Source organism: Cryptotermes secundus, unplaced genomic scaffold (genome assembly GCF_002891405.2).
Source record: "Cryptotermes secundus unplaced genomic scaffold, Csec_1.0 scaffold1274, whole genome shotgun sequence".
Classification (NCBI taxonomy): Eukaryota; Metazoa; Arthropoda; class Insecta; order Blattodea; family Kalotermitidae; genus Cryptotermes; species Cryptotermes secundus.
In genome coordinates, this window is record NW_019718632.1 from 754,744 (window position 1) to 768,745 (window position 14,002).

Here is a 14,002-nt window from a genome sequence, read left to right on the forward strand (position 1 = left end):
CTTTCCCCGGAGGTAAAGTGGCTGGGGCATGAAGCTAACCACTCACCCCTTCCCCCTCTAGTACCTAGGTAAAGAATGATGGAGCTATGCCTCCGCTCTCCCATACGCCTTCATGGCACAGTGCTCAATTAATTAAGCCCAAGGACAACTTCAAGATTTTAGATCACGTTCTTCTTAGTAGGGGTTTAGTACAGGACAAACAAAATAAAGAACATGTGCGCACGTAAGCAGAACACAGAAAAGAGGCGGGGGCACGCGCCTCACGGCAAGAACATTCCTCTCGGCCGAAATTCCGCCAGCCGCTGTCCGCGGCGGCCTCTCGCTTCTTCGTACACACGCATTTACGGTTTACTTACCTAGCGATGTTCGCAATAGCCTTGACTACACGGTAAAACTGCCATGAATACGTATGGGAAGTGGAGGTACAAACCCACGTAATCCTAGGCTCGGCAAGAGACGGAAGTGAATAGCCAGCTTTACCCGTGGAAAAAGAACCATATTCCCAATGCAGAGGAATCTGGGCGAGCTACAACGCTAGCACGGACATTAGAGATAAAAGGCTGATTCTTACTCCTATCGGGAATCGAACCCCGATTTAGTAGTAATATAGAAGCGATCATGGCAGATTTCAGGTAACTTTCCGTCACATAAATCCCACTTATGCATTGTCATAGTCCTCTCGTAAAATATGGCCACGAGTCCCGTGGGATTCGGAACCAAAAAGGACTATGCTGACGAGGGCCACAAGCAATTTACCATACCATGCAGAACAACTTCATGTTCGCTCTTGAATTATTTTAATTGCGAGCGCTCCGTGTCGGTTGTCTGCAACAAAAAGACGTTAATTTCTGTATTGCCAATGGACCTTATGGAGATGTTACTAATCACTATACGTGTACATTGTTATCTGTACTGAACCATCCATCTGTAAAGATCAAAACAAACAAAATAAAAAAATCCCTGTGATTCTGTATGGGTGTGAAACTTGGTTTCACATTAAGGGAGGAATATAGACCGAGGGTGTTTGAGAACAGGGTGCTGAGGAGAATATCTGGACTGAAGAGGGATGAAGTGAGGGGAGGCTGACAGAAACTGCGTAGTGGGCAGCTTCATAATCCATTCCGTTAGAGGGAACAAAGCAAGGAGGATGAGCTGGGCAGGGTGTGTCTGTGTATGTGTGTGTTCGTTACAGAGTTCTGGTAGGAAAACCAGAAGGAAAGACACTGTAAGGAAGATATCGGTACAGATTGGAGAATAATATTAAAACAGATCTTAAATAAATATGGCGGGAGACTATAGACTGAATTCATCTGACTCAGAATGGAGATCAGTGGAGGGCTCTTGTGAATACGGCAATGAACGTTCTGGTTCCACAAAATTCTGAGAATTGCTTAAGCAGTTGAGCGCATGTTACTTTTTGTAGAATGACTTAACTCTTAGAGATAATCAGTTAAATGTCAGGCTGTGGGGGGACGCATTCTTGGAAACCCCATTGCTGTTAGAGCCGGTCCGTGATTGGGTGCAGCAGGCTCCGGAGTGACACTCCGTGCCCCAGCCGCTAAACTTCACGCCCAGTATGAAATCAATACAGAGACGCTTCGGACTGTGTGACAGAAGTTAGCTTTTAGAAACAAGACGCGTCGCCACGACGCCAGAATAAAGACGCTAATGGGGAAACGCTGCACGGTTCCGAAGGATTTATATGTAGTAACTAATTAACTAAAGCAGCTGCACCTAACCCACGAAACGTCTCTCTCACTGACACATTTCTATATATTCCTCCGTTACTGAGATATATTAAACACATAAATACTCTTTCTGTGGAAATACGGAAGTTACTGAATGTCAAGGCATGTGGTAAATATAGTTACCACTGTCATATAAAGAGCTTTATGTATTAGCATAATGGTTGATTATTCAATTAAATGATGACGCCGTTTCAATAGAATAAGCCAATGCATCGTCAAATGAGATGGTAAGAAAATAATGACCTGATGACTAGGTATGGATATGGAAGGAGACGGCAGTGACCTATTTTATGGTATTGTTCGGTCATATACATACACAAACTGAGGAAGCTCTAAACCAGAAACTTCAGCCTGGACAAATGGTAACCCCGCCAAGAATCCAAATTAATTTCCTCTCTCCGGTTGATATACCCACACCAGACAGCTCAAGTTATAAACGCACCAATTGAAAGTAAGCAACACTGTAACAGGTGCTTCGCCCTATCTCAGTGCGGTGCGTGTTGATGTATGTATATCTGTTCGGAGTTGAAACAGTTTTGCGAAATTGGGCTTTGAAGAAATCCGAGTCAGATGTATCGGAAATGCTGAGGATGCATAATTAAATTAATTAATATCTTAAACTTTTAAAACTCTGTGGTAAATATATGCACCACTTGCATTAATATTTGCTCTTAATTTCACCAAGGAAGGGTTCTTATACGTTTCGTACGATTCTCATAATAAAAAGCAAATATTTCCCCAAAAAACAACATTAACCGGCAGGTCATTTTTATGGGGACATAACTTGTTTTCTGTGAGGTACGAACTGAATTCTTATACATTATTTAGACAAATTTTCAAAGGGACATAAGAGGCCTACACATCACACACGACACACTGGCACTTGCTGTAAATAAGGTCTGCTTGTATCCCTAATTCATCACGGAGATACTCCTCACCTATTCTCTTTCAAGTTTTTGTCTTTATGTTTTATTTCCTTTCCTAATTTAGTACGAGTTTGCATTTCAATTGTTGCCGTAACACATGACAACCGGATGCTGCGGCGCCCCTACCTCTTCTATTGTTCCCCAAGCCGACTGTAACTATGGGATGCTGCCACGTCAGTTTGTCTCCAGATACATATTGCCAGAGTCTATTTTGGTGGGGACTTTCAGAACTCGGTTGGCAAAGAACAAGCCCCACCGCCACCAACGTCTCTCGTCCGAGCATTTCTCAGACGGCGCACCCTTGCCTCAGAATCCTCTCCCGACATCTAACAGACAAATTTATAACTTCATATACATGAGAAAAGCTGCCTTAATTTTATAGCTTGCTTTTATTTTCAGATTCCATTTTCCCGTGCCTCTTGGTGTTAATTTATATATTCTGTACGTCGGAATATCAGTCTTCACGGTAACTACAGGGATATGAAACCCTACGCCAGTCTTGATGAGAATTCAATACAGAGGAGACAACCTGGAGCGCTCGAAATCATGTCCTGTTTAAAAATCAAACTACATGTAACTGAAGAAAACTTGGTATTGTTTCTGTAATTAACAGGAACATTGATACAATGAAAGGAAACATTTGTATCTGTAATATCACGGAAGAAGAAAGTCTTCCTGTTTTATAACACCGTATAATCTTGTATATGTGTAGAAAAGTTTCGGAGGAACCTATTGTCTCTATCCTCATGACCTTCGGGGTATACAGTTTCTGTGAACATTAATATTTTAGTTTCTATTCAAGAAATTGGCCCGCGGACAGCAGGTTACTACACACTGGTGCTCTGAATTAAAAATATCCCTGCAACGTATATTCCATATGATCCGAGAGACAATTTACTTTTAGGTTGAGCGTCAGTTGATGGCTGGCCATGAGTCTCGCATTGTTGTTCTTCTTCACCCCGATCGAGTATGTGGATTCCGCCGCCAATGGGTACCGCCCTCCTATCCCCTTCCCCGCCTACATGTTCTGTCCGTTGTCCAGATCCACTGCGCATTCAGCTGATACTGGCCACGTCTAAAAAATCAGACTGTACATGCACATTTAACCTTTACGAACGCGGGGCCGAAGGAACACTTTCTCATTTCAGGTTTTCTACAGTAATGGAGAAGCTTTATGGGCGCTGTTGCCATTTTACAAGACTTTATTCCCTTTACTCTTGAACTCCGACACGAAGAGCCGGCCCGCTACTCAGCACCGGGTGGGATGCGACTGTAGCATACTTCAAAGCGCTGATCCAGCATCTAACATTACGTCAAAAATACCAGTTTCAAAAGACGTACTCAGAACAAGGTTGGAATCTTAGAGCCAAGGACAGAACAGAGACATCCTCATGACAATGGATGCTTTTATTAATCTATCGTATTTTCTGCGGGATAGAGTGCCGCGGTTCGATTCCCGGCACGGGTAAGAAATTTCTCTCTACGCCACGACGTCCAGATCGCCTCTAGGGTCCACCCATCCAATGGGGACGGGGAGGGGTTCTTTCCCGGGGGGTAAAGTGGAGAAGCGTGAAGCTGACCACTCACCTCCATTTAGCAACGAGATCAAGAATGATGGAGCTATACCTCCACTCCCCCATATGCCATCTTGGCGTGGTGTTTAACTAATTAAACACAGGGATAACTTTACCTTTATTTTCATCGTATCTAAGGTCCAGCCATAAGTGATGGCGGACGTTTCGATACAGCGGCGGCTGGTACGGCCTGTGGAGCATAGGTAGATGCGTTACTGGCAGCAGAAACTGAAGTACTTGGAGGAAAGTCGCTCCACTGAAACCGTGCCCAATGCTAAAGCCATTTTAGGAGCCGTCAACACAATAATTGATTGACTGTTAACACTCATTTCTATTTTCTGCATCCCACTACAGGACGACATGGACCTAGAGAACATTGAATTGCCAGTTAAATGGATCCATCTCAGTACACTGACAGAGCAACACGAGCACTCACGAACCAGATATGTTGTTATACGCGGAAGGCTGAACCCAAGTAGCTTCAGGAATTTAGCTAAAACGTTTTCAAGACAATTAGTGAAAAGCGGTGGGGCGGTGTATTTAAAGTATTTGTTTGTCCGTGTTGTGGGTGAGCTCCATGGCTGCAGGGGCACTAGGTGGAGATGAGTGGTCAGCTTCACGACCCGGCCGAATTACCCCCTGGGGAAAGAGTCCCCGCTACTCTTGGTATCAAAGGATGAGTGGACCCCAGAGCCGGTTTGAAAGTCATGGAGGGGTGAAAATTGTCGATCACGCCGGGACTCGAACTCCGACCAGTCGATCGTCCAGCCAGTTGCTATACCGACTGCGCTATCCCGGCGTTTTTAATGTGCCAGATGACTTTTTGGTGTTTGGTGATTAGTCAGCACAAGGAGTTTCTAATATTACAGGTAACTCTGTGGTGTGTGCCTTGTGGAGTTGTCGTGACGTAACTGGAATTGCTGTCCAATTGTTTTGCAGTGAATGTAATTCCATGCATCCCCCCCCCAAATGGTTGTATTATCTTTTAGCGTTGGATGTGAGGTTGTTTTTAGCGTGAATTGGTCTATGCTTGAAATATTAAGACATGCCTGAAGTATGTAAAAATTGCCTGATACAGTTCCACATGGACTGTCCTGGGACTGAACCCATGCCTACGCATCAAGAAACAAAAGTCTAACAGCCTGAGGCATGACACGTATCGTTCAAGACCCTGACAAACGTTTCACAATCCAAACGTCAACGTTTTGTATGCACGTCAGTCATTGGTAAATTGTAGTTGTGCGGTACATTTGAATTCACAGAGCGTAGGGCAACGCTGCGGTCTGAAATATTTCTGTTCGACACAACGGAATTTGACAACGCCGTCTGCACTCAGTACAATATGCAATCAGATGGAAACTGTACAAACAGATAGCACTGTTGCAGCCAGCATTCAGCAAACGTCACGGGGGTCACGGAGAGATGACAGGTGACGCGTACACGTGACAGGTGGCAGAGACATTAACTAAAAACAAGAAAAACTGAATGTCAGTCCCGTTACTCGCCCGTTTCCTCATGGCAGACGACTGTCGCTATGGGCACGGGAGCTATTACTTTATCCGTCTTCTAACCAAAGGACAATAAATACGTCACACGCCATCTGCGGTGACTCAACGTGAGAGTTGCCATCGATTAGCCACCAGGGTGGCTCCTTCAGTCAAAGGCGTCCCAAGGCAACCGCAGGGCTCCCTATTTGCAAGGAACGAATGGGGAGCCTATGTCTGCCAGAACTACTGGACGGATTTCGACTAAGCTTGGTGTTGACATGTGCACTAAGAGTTGCCGGGATATTTCAAAACCTCCGTGAACGAAGCTGATCTTTTCCACATCTCACTATGGTCAGTAACTTATATTTACATAAGATATCATTCCAGAATTAATGCGACCCCCGTCCGAAAAAGTTCTTGGGGTTTAGAAAGAATTACAGGCCTATTAACGTTGTGACGAGTTTACTCAAGGCATTAAGCTATAGAGACAGAGAAACCCGTTGCTAAGCAACAACAGAACTTCGGTTAATTAGTAGCGAATGCCTGAATATGGAGGTTTTCATGACAACGGATCCGTAACAAAGGATTTCCATGGATAAGAACTAGGCTACATAGGGACCCGTAAAGACCCTTCAAGATACCTTCCTGAGGCAAACGGCCTTTAGGCAGCTCATGGTGTGAGCAGGAATTCGCCTTCGTCACAGCAGAAGAGAAGACACTCGTGGTTCGGCAAGGAGTAGAGGGAGTCGTAGAGAGTCACTGATTGTAACTGTCCAATAAATCCAATCATCAGCTCTAGAACCCACAGTTATCAGTCATGCTAACCCCTCATACGTGATAATAGTAGTTTCTTAATATAATAAACAACTACTTATCTGCTTATATTCATCATTCATATTATGTCCCCTGTATACATAAACACGTTTGTTAGGAGCTCTGAAACTACGCAAGTTCGGGTTACCATAGCAACGAATTGTCGAGTGTCGACACGTTGCATGAACTTTAGCTGCGTAGCAAGTAGCAAACGAGTGTGCAGTATTCAGTGTATCGTGTCTATTCTGTGAGTACTGATAATATTTTGATGTAGACATGTGAAGTGTAGTATACTATATAACGGAAACGGTTTATAATTTATTATTTGTGCGTGTGACGTTAAACGTCGGACTCACCCACTCACTCACTCACTCACTCATGGAACTGAGCACTTCTTGAGAAGCCGCCAATCGTGCAACTACTTAAGAATTTCTCAGCATTTTATGGAACCCGAAGGTTCATTACCGTGTTCACAAGAGCCCTCCACTGGCCCCTATCCTTAGACAGATCAATCCAATCAATACCATCCCATCCTATTTATCTAAGATCCATTTTAATATCATCCACCCACCTCTGTCTTGATTTTCCCAGTGGTCTCCTTCCTTCCGGATTTCCCATCCTACATGCATTCATTCTGTCCCCTATTCGCGCTACATGCCCTGCCCATCTCATCCTCCTTGACTTGATCATTCTAATTCTGCTTGGAGACGCGTACAGGTTGTGACTCGGTGAGGGGTAGACCTGGCAAGGAACGCCGGAAGTGACGGCAGGGCCTTACATTACGGTTCATCTGACGGTATTGTGAGTGCCTCCGATTGCGCTGGGTCGAATGAACTGGAAGGGATGTGGAAGGAAGTGGTAGCCTTATGGAGAGGAAATGCACAGCCGCGCTATTAGCTCGCTTTCGACATGGCGGACACATGTCATGCTCTAATGTGCGGGATCAGGCGCTCTCAGCGGAACAAGGGAACACGCTATTGGCTGGCTGTTAGTGCAGACAAGAGTGGAATATCGGAAAGGTACATAGAGCCATTAGCAGGTGACAAATTGGACGGCGTTCAGTAAGGAGGAGTCGACAATAAGCACGAGAGTCAGCGGTTTCCTGAGGAGACGTACTGTACTGCAGGATACCGATATGCATCAAGCGCTGCAACACACATTTGCATCCCCCCTCCAGCGCGTGTACTTATGCTGTTTGACTCACAGAAACTCTAAGAGCAAAGTGATATTTGACAAACAAACAAGACTGTCAATTTCGGCTGCCGAAAAGTATAATTTTTTATGTTTATAGGGTTAAATGCAAATTTATTACCGAAATGATCAGATCAAGTGACACTTTCACTGCTAGGAACGCGATATATCGTTTCAATACACAGTTCTCTCCCGCTCTGAGTATGTCACAGAATTTCATAGGTTCAATTTATTATATCTTGAGCTTTAGAAACCGTAAGAGTTCACACGCCGTCTTTTATGCATAATTTGCTGCGCATGGCATTTATCTTTAGGAGTGAAGATAGGTCAGTCGATACAGCGACGGGCTACAGGCTGAATGATTGGGGTTCGATTCCAGGCTGGGGCAAGAGTTTCCTCTTCGTCGTAGCGTCCAGACCGATTCTGGGGCCTATCCATTGGGTCCCGGGAGCGATTTCCCCGGGGGTAGAGCGGCCGGGGAGTGAAACTATCCACGCAATTCCATTTAGTGCCAAGGTCAAGAACGGTGTAGCTATACCTCCACCTTCATGTCGCAGTGTTTAAGTAATTAAGCACAGGGAAAACTTTACTTTTTTGTATTTTCTCTTTAGAAATATTGTTTAATTAAGTACTGAGAAGATATGTCAAGGCGAAAGTTCCTATGAATGATAGCAAGCGGTTATACTATAAAACTAAAGTTGGAAATGATACATCATCGTCACTCACTTTTCATGCGTGCAAGCTAATCGCTACTGTCAACACACACGCATGCGTGGTTATGCAATCGCTGAGAAGAGGAACCCACGTTAGTCCCATAGATTGCCTGATTTTAACACGTTCCATTTCGCTTGCTATTATAGTGTTTACAACACAGTTTAGCATATGCGCTGTCATAACATTTCTGCATGACGCGATTCTACAGTATAAAAGTTGGCGCGAGATGTCGATCAGTTCATCTGCCAGCAGAGGGCACCATCTCCGCGGCGGAGGAAATTGTTTCCCAAGAAACAGAGTAATATCACATGATTACCTGCGAATAAGGCACATGTCTCCCCCCCCCCCAACACTGGACGCGAGTCGCCTCCTGCAGACGATCATGTCCCACTCTTACAACTCACTCGAGGCGAAAGGAGAAGGAACAGAGCCTTCTCATGGATAGTGTCCGACATGCGGATGACGTTTCGGAGGGTCCTGAAAGAAAGTGTGGGACGAATGCAGCCCAAAACGGGCGGCATAAACTCGTAAATTGTCTCGTGCGTTTGTACGCTGTCGGAGCGGAACGAGATTGTGTGTAGGGTACGTCTGTTGACATGCCAGGCCGTGGGGCATCTTGCCAAGTGTTCACACCGCCTGCTTCAATACCAATAAACAGACAGCATTGTGCGCACGCGCTTCTGTTTATTGTGTGTTTCGCGTGATTGTTACAATAAACAGGGGTTGTTTCTCTGTTGTATTAATCGACTGGTCTTTGCAAGGGAGACGGTGCGTGTTGCTTCTGGCAGGGACGCCGTCAGTAGCGAAGACGGCAAGACTCTGACGGACGTGGGCGTTGCCTAACTGAGCAACTATCCTGACATTCAGTTGGAAAGGCCGGAGGAAACCGCGGAGAATCTCTACCAGTTGAGATTTGAACTGGGCACCTTCAGAATGCAAGAGTATTCCTCTGCCGGTCACAGTAGCCGCGCGGTCTAAGGCATGAACTGTCTTCGCTTGCTCGGACGCTGGGATCGCGGGTTAGAAACCCACTTAAAGTATGGACGTTTCGTGTGTGTATGCGTCTATTGTGTGTTTGTGTTATCCTGGGTTTAGGTAGCGGCCTTACGACGGGCTGATCCCCCGTCCAAGGAGTCCCACCGTCTATGAAAAATGTTCACAGAGCTGCATAAGAGGCCAGGGACCTAAATGGGCCGGAAGGGTCACTGAAAGAAACATCCGTTCCTCTATGTAAGGGCAAAAGAAGGTAAAGTTGCCCCTGTGGTTAACTAATTAAGAAGTACACCATGAAGGCGTATGGGGGAGTGTATGTTTAGGTCCACGTATTTTTGACCTCGGCAGGAGTTGGACATGAGTTGTCAGCCCCATGTCCAAGCCGCCTTATCCCTGGGGTAAGAGTTCCTGGTTCCCATTGGGTTAGTAGGCTGGGTGGGCCCCAGAACCGGTCTGGACAACGTTGATGGGACTCGAACTCCGACACCCCGCCGTCCAGCCCGTAGCGAGTCGCTATCCCGGATCACGTAGGCAGGAACTGAATGTGTAAATATTATGTACAGGAACTTAGAGCAGAGGTGAGGAGGGGAAGAGGAAAAGCACGCACACGCGCAGTAACTGGACTGAGAACACTGTCACTTTGTGAAACGGTCCTTCGGAACCCTGTCGCTACCCTGGCAATGAGACGCGGCGTGTGTTCGTATGTCTTGGAGACAAAAGACAGGAGAACAGAGTATGAACCCATTGTTGCGCTCCATGTGACTTCAGCAGAAACTGATTCAGATGAAAACATAACTTAATATAACGGAGGGGGGAACGTAAGGGGGGACCGGCTTGTAAAAATAATAAAAAAAAACAGGCGAGCAAGGCGAGAAGTGGAGTACAAAGGAAAAGGTTTACAATATACAAATATACATATATATAGATATAAAAGTAATAACTGCTGCTGAAGCTGGGGAAGAATGGAAACACGGAATTGTGAAGGACAGACGGCAGGGACCGTGACGTCATAAAGAAATGAAGCCTATGTGGCGAAACGACTCGGTTTAATTTGAAAAATGAACTGTACAAGTGCTGCACTCTGTAACGTAAACAGGATTTAAAGAGCTGGGACCACTGTTAACGTCAAGGCAACTAGGAGGCGCGGTGGTCAAGAAACAAGTGGAGTCTCACCACCACGGCATTTGAACGCTCGAGTGATTATGTAGCAGGGAAACGGCTGAAGCAATTACCGCGAAGAGACGATTCCCGGGTGGAAAGCAACTCCAAGTGTCGAGAACTAGCAACTGGAACCGAAGCGCTTACTAAGAGAAGTATTTCCCTTGCAACAGATCGACAGACTATACGCAACACAGGCGAGTCAGAGAAGTTGCCGCTCTGCACGGCGCTCTTCATATCGCAACCTGACTTCATGCGGAGTGACAAATGGCAAGTTCATACCCGCCTGCATCACAACACACGTGTATGGTGACTAAGCTTTAGCATCAACAGGCCGCGCCATAGCTCAAGCGGTTAGTCGCTGGCTTCCCACAGCGGTGACAGGGTTCGATTCCTGGTCTGGTCAAGTGGGATTTGTGGTGGACAAAGTGGTGCTGGGGCAGGTTTTCTCCGAGTACTTCGGTTTCCCCTGCCAATCTTCATTCCACAAATTGCTCCACAATCACCCTCACCTATCATCTGGGGCTGGTACAATAGGCCAGAAGTGGCCGCAGTACAAGGGACTTAGTCCCACCCCACTCGCAATAAAAAAAAGCTTTAGCATGAAGAAAGTAATTGCTCCCGATCTGAGGTTTTCACGTCAGTGAACTCAGGAACGGTGAACAAGATGCATACAAGTAGATACAGGTATGAAAATTATTGTTTTCTGAGACGCGAAGTCGTGGAATCTTCTAGAACTGTAGCAAGGTTTCGGAGCAACATGCAGCCTCCACGCTCAGGTTCCGACCCGAAACGTCAGATCTCAAAACACAGTAATCTCAAAAACGAAACGAAAACTGTGTATTCATTGCGCGGCCTGATAGAACAGGTGACCGTACCAAACATATACAAGCCTTCCATTTAATCGGCTACGCGATCCCTGTAACAGGAAAGTTACATCTTTATCTGTTCGATGTCTCACTTGTATGGACCTTCACACAGAAATCGCTTGCTTCGCTGTGCTATTGTCTCTACAGACAGACACTTTCTGAGCTGGCGACTCAGGGTGTGTGATGCTCACGTAATCACATTTACATAAAAAAACTTTGTTTTGAAACGTGAAAATTTTCAGTAAAAATTCAGTTCTTCTGTTAAAATAGATGAACGAGGAAAGTAAACACGACGCGGGCTACTCAGTTGTTTTCACGAATTCTGTGCAGACGTCTCCTGTCTCCCGGGCCCAAGCTCCGTCTGTCTTCTTCTACTGGTTGTTAAAAGTTTTCAATTACAGCTCCTTGTTTAGTTATGCATGGGACATTTGAGCCATCCGGCAGATCAAATGTTATTCGTCTCTTCCGCCGCTCTCTGAGGCGCTGCAATCGCACCGCTCATATTTCTTCTGTTTCTCCCATTTCGAATTTCAGGCTCCTGCCTGAATTTCTGTTCATAAAGGCGCTGTCGGACTCTCCCTCCATGCCAACCCGTCACCTGACTCGTCACATTCTCCCTCCCGAGCGTCCTCCCTGTGGACTATTTTGCGATGGCGTCATTAGCTACACTGCATAGCGCCGCATGATGAATCGAAAGGATTTGGAAGGCAGCGGTTCTGGCATAATCGAAATACTATCCTCGAATTGCCGGGGAGGGACGGAGGAATACCACGAAAAACCAAAGTCAGGACTGTTGATGTCTACGCCGAGATCCGAAGTGAGCACCCCCCGAATGCGGGGCAAAAGCTTTAGTGCTATGCCAAACTGTTCGGCGGGGCAGATGTCATGACCAAGCTAATTCACCTCATCAGGAGTGCCCAGTTCTTTAAAATTTGAACGCTCTCGAAAGCCTACGGCCTGCAGCGTCTAAACGGCACCTGAAACTCCTGTTGCAATAAAACTCAGAATTATCTTCAGGTCTCCGAGACGTCTCAGCTCTTAACGAACAATTAAGTTGCATGTGATATGTCAAATTCTCGGTATGGTAGACACGAAGTTACTGTCTTATGGGATGTGGCGCCGTCTAGTTTGGTGCAAAGCCACAAACATTTCGATTGAATTTTCTGTTTCTACCTTCAGATCTGAAGATATTAGGGAGTAGGTTCACCCGAATATCAGTTACGTTCTACCAGACTATACGAGGTACAATCCAAGGCCAGTTATCTTAATTAAATTTGTCCGTTTACAGATAGAAGTTTATTGACGCTTTAAATCCTAAGCACAAGACAACGCGTTAGAAGGTTCCAAACGACACGTTACGTTTACTGGCCTCTTGTGAGCAACCTGGCACTCCGGTGATCAAACACTGTGTTTGTTTGCAGATTTCTGTCGTACTGACAACTAATGTCAAGTGGGATTTGTGGTGGACAAAGTGGCGCTGGGGCAGGTTTTCTCCGAGTACTTCGGTTTCCCCTGCCAATCTTCATTCCACCAATTGCTCCACAATCACCCTCACCTATCATCTGGGGCTGGTAAAATAGGCCAGAAGTGGCAGCAGTACAAGGGACTTAGTCCCACCCCACTAGTAATAGAAAAAGAAAGTTTCCGCCCGCCAGCAGCGAGTTCTAGCGGTTGATCGCGTGAACTAGCTTCAACACGCACTGCCGCAGCAATTTGTTTTCTATACATACAAAACGATCTGTTTCGACGTGAGAATGGATCTCGTTTCCATGACCACAGAAAAATGAAACAACAGAGGCGCAAAAACAAACACGGCGCACCCTGCGGCAGTTTGTTGATAACAGGGCCTGACCTGTGAAGTTTTAATTTCCGTTACAGAAGCTGTTCAGCATGAAATTAGCCGCACTCAAGGGGATCCAATTGTGTGCGTGGCTTCAGTTACCGAGTCTGCCACCAGCTCATTTACACAGGACCGAATGCTGGGATGTGGAAGGAAGTGGTCGTGGCCAATTGGAGGTACTATCCTGGTATCTGTCCAGAGGGATTACGGCAAACAATAAACACCCTAATCTAGATAGCAAGTCCCTGGATCGATGTTGTTGTTGTTGTAACTGCATAATGAGGAGCTTCGTAATATGTACTCTTCGCCAAGTACAATTTGAAAGATGATGTCAAGAAGGATGAGATGGGCAGAGCATATAGCACGCATTAAGAAGAATCGGAATGCATACAGGTTTTGATCGGAAAGCCAGAAGGAAAGAGACCACTATGAAGACCTAGATGTAGGAGGGAGGATAGTAGTACAACGGATCTTAGAGAGAAACAGAATGGGATGATGTCGACTGGATTTATCTGGCTCAGGATATGGATCAGGGGAGGGCTCCAGTGAACACGGTAATGAACCTCCGGGTTTCGTTAAATGCTGGAAATTTCTTGAGTAGCTGAGCGACTGGCGGCTTCCCAAGAAGGGCTCAGCTCCATGAAGCTGGTTATTAGCCGCGAAGGTACGTATATATATATATATATATA

At 45.9% G+C, this 14,002-nt stretch overlaps 1 protein-coding gene across 4 annotated transcripts in view; it reads right to left on the reverse strand.

Moving 5' to 3' along the window:
* LOC111863049 (adenylate cyclase type 5) overlaps positions 1 to 14,002 on the reverse strand; it is a 144,051-nt gene that overhangs the window by 24,416 nt on the left and 105,633 nt on the right. The gene's annotated exons all lie outside the window — the stretch shown is intronic.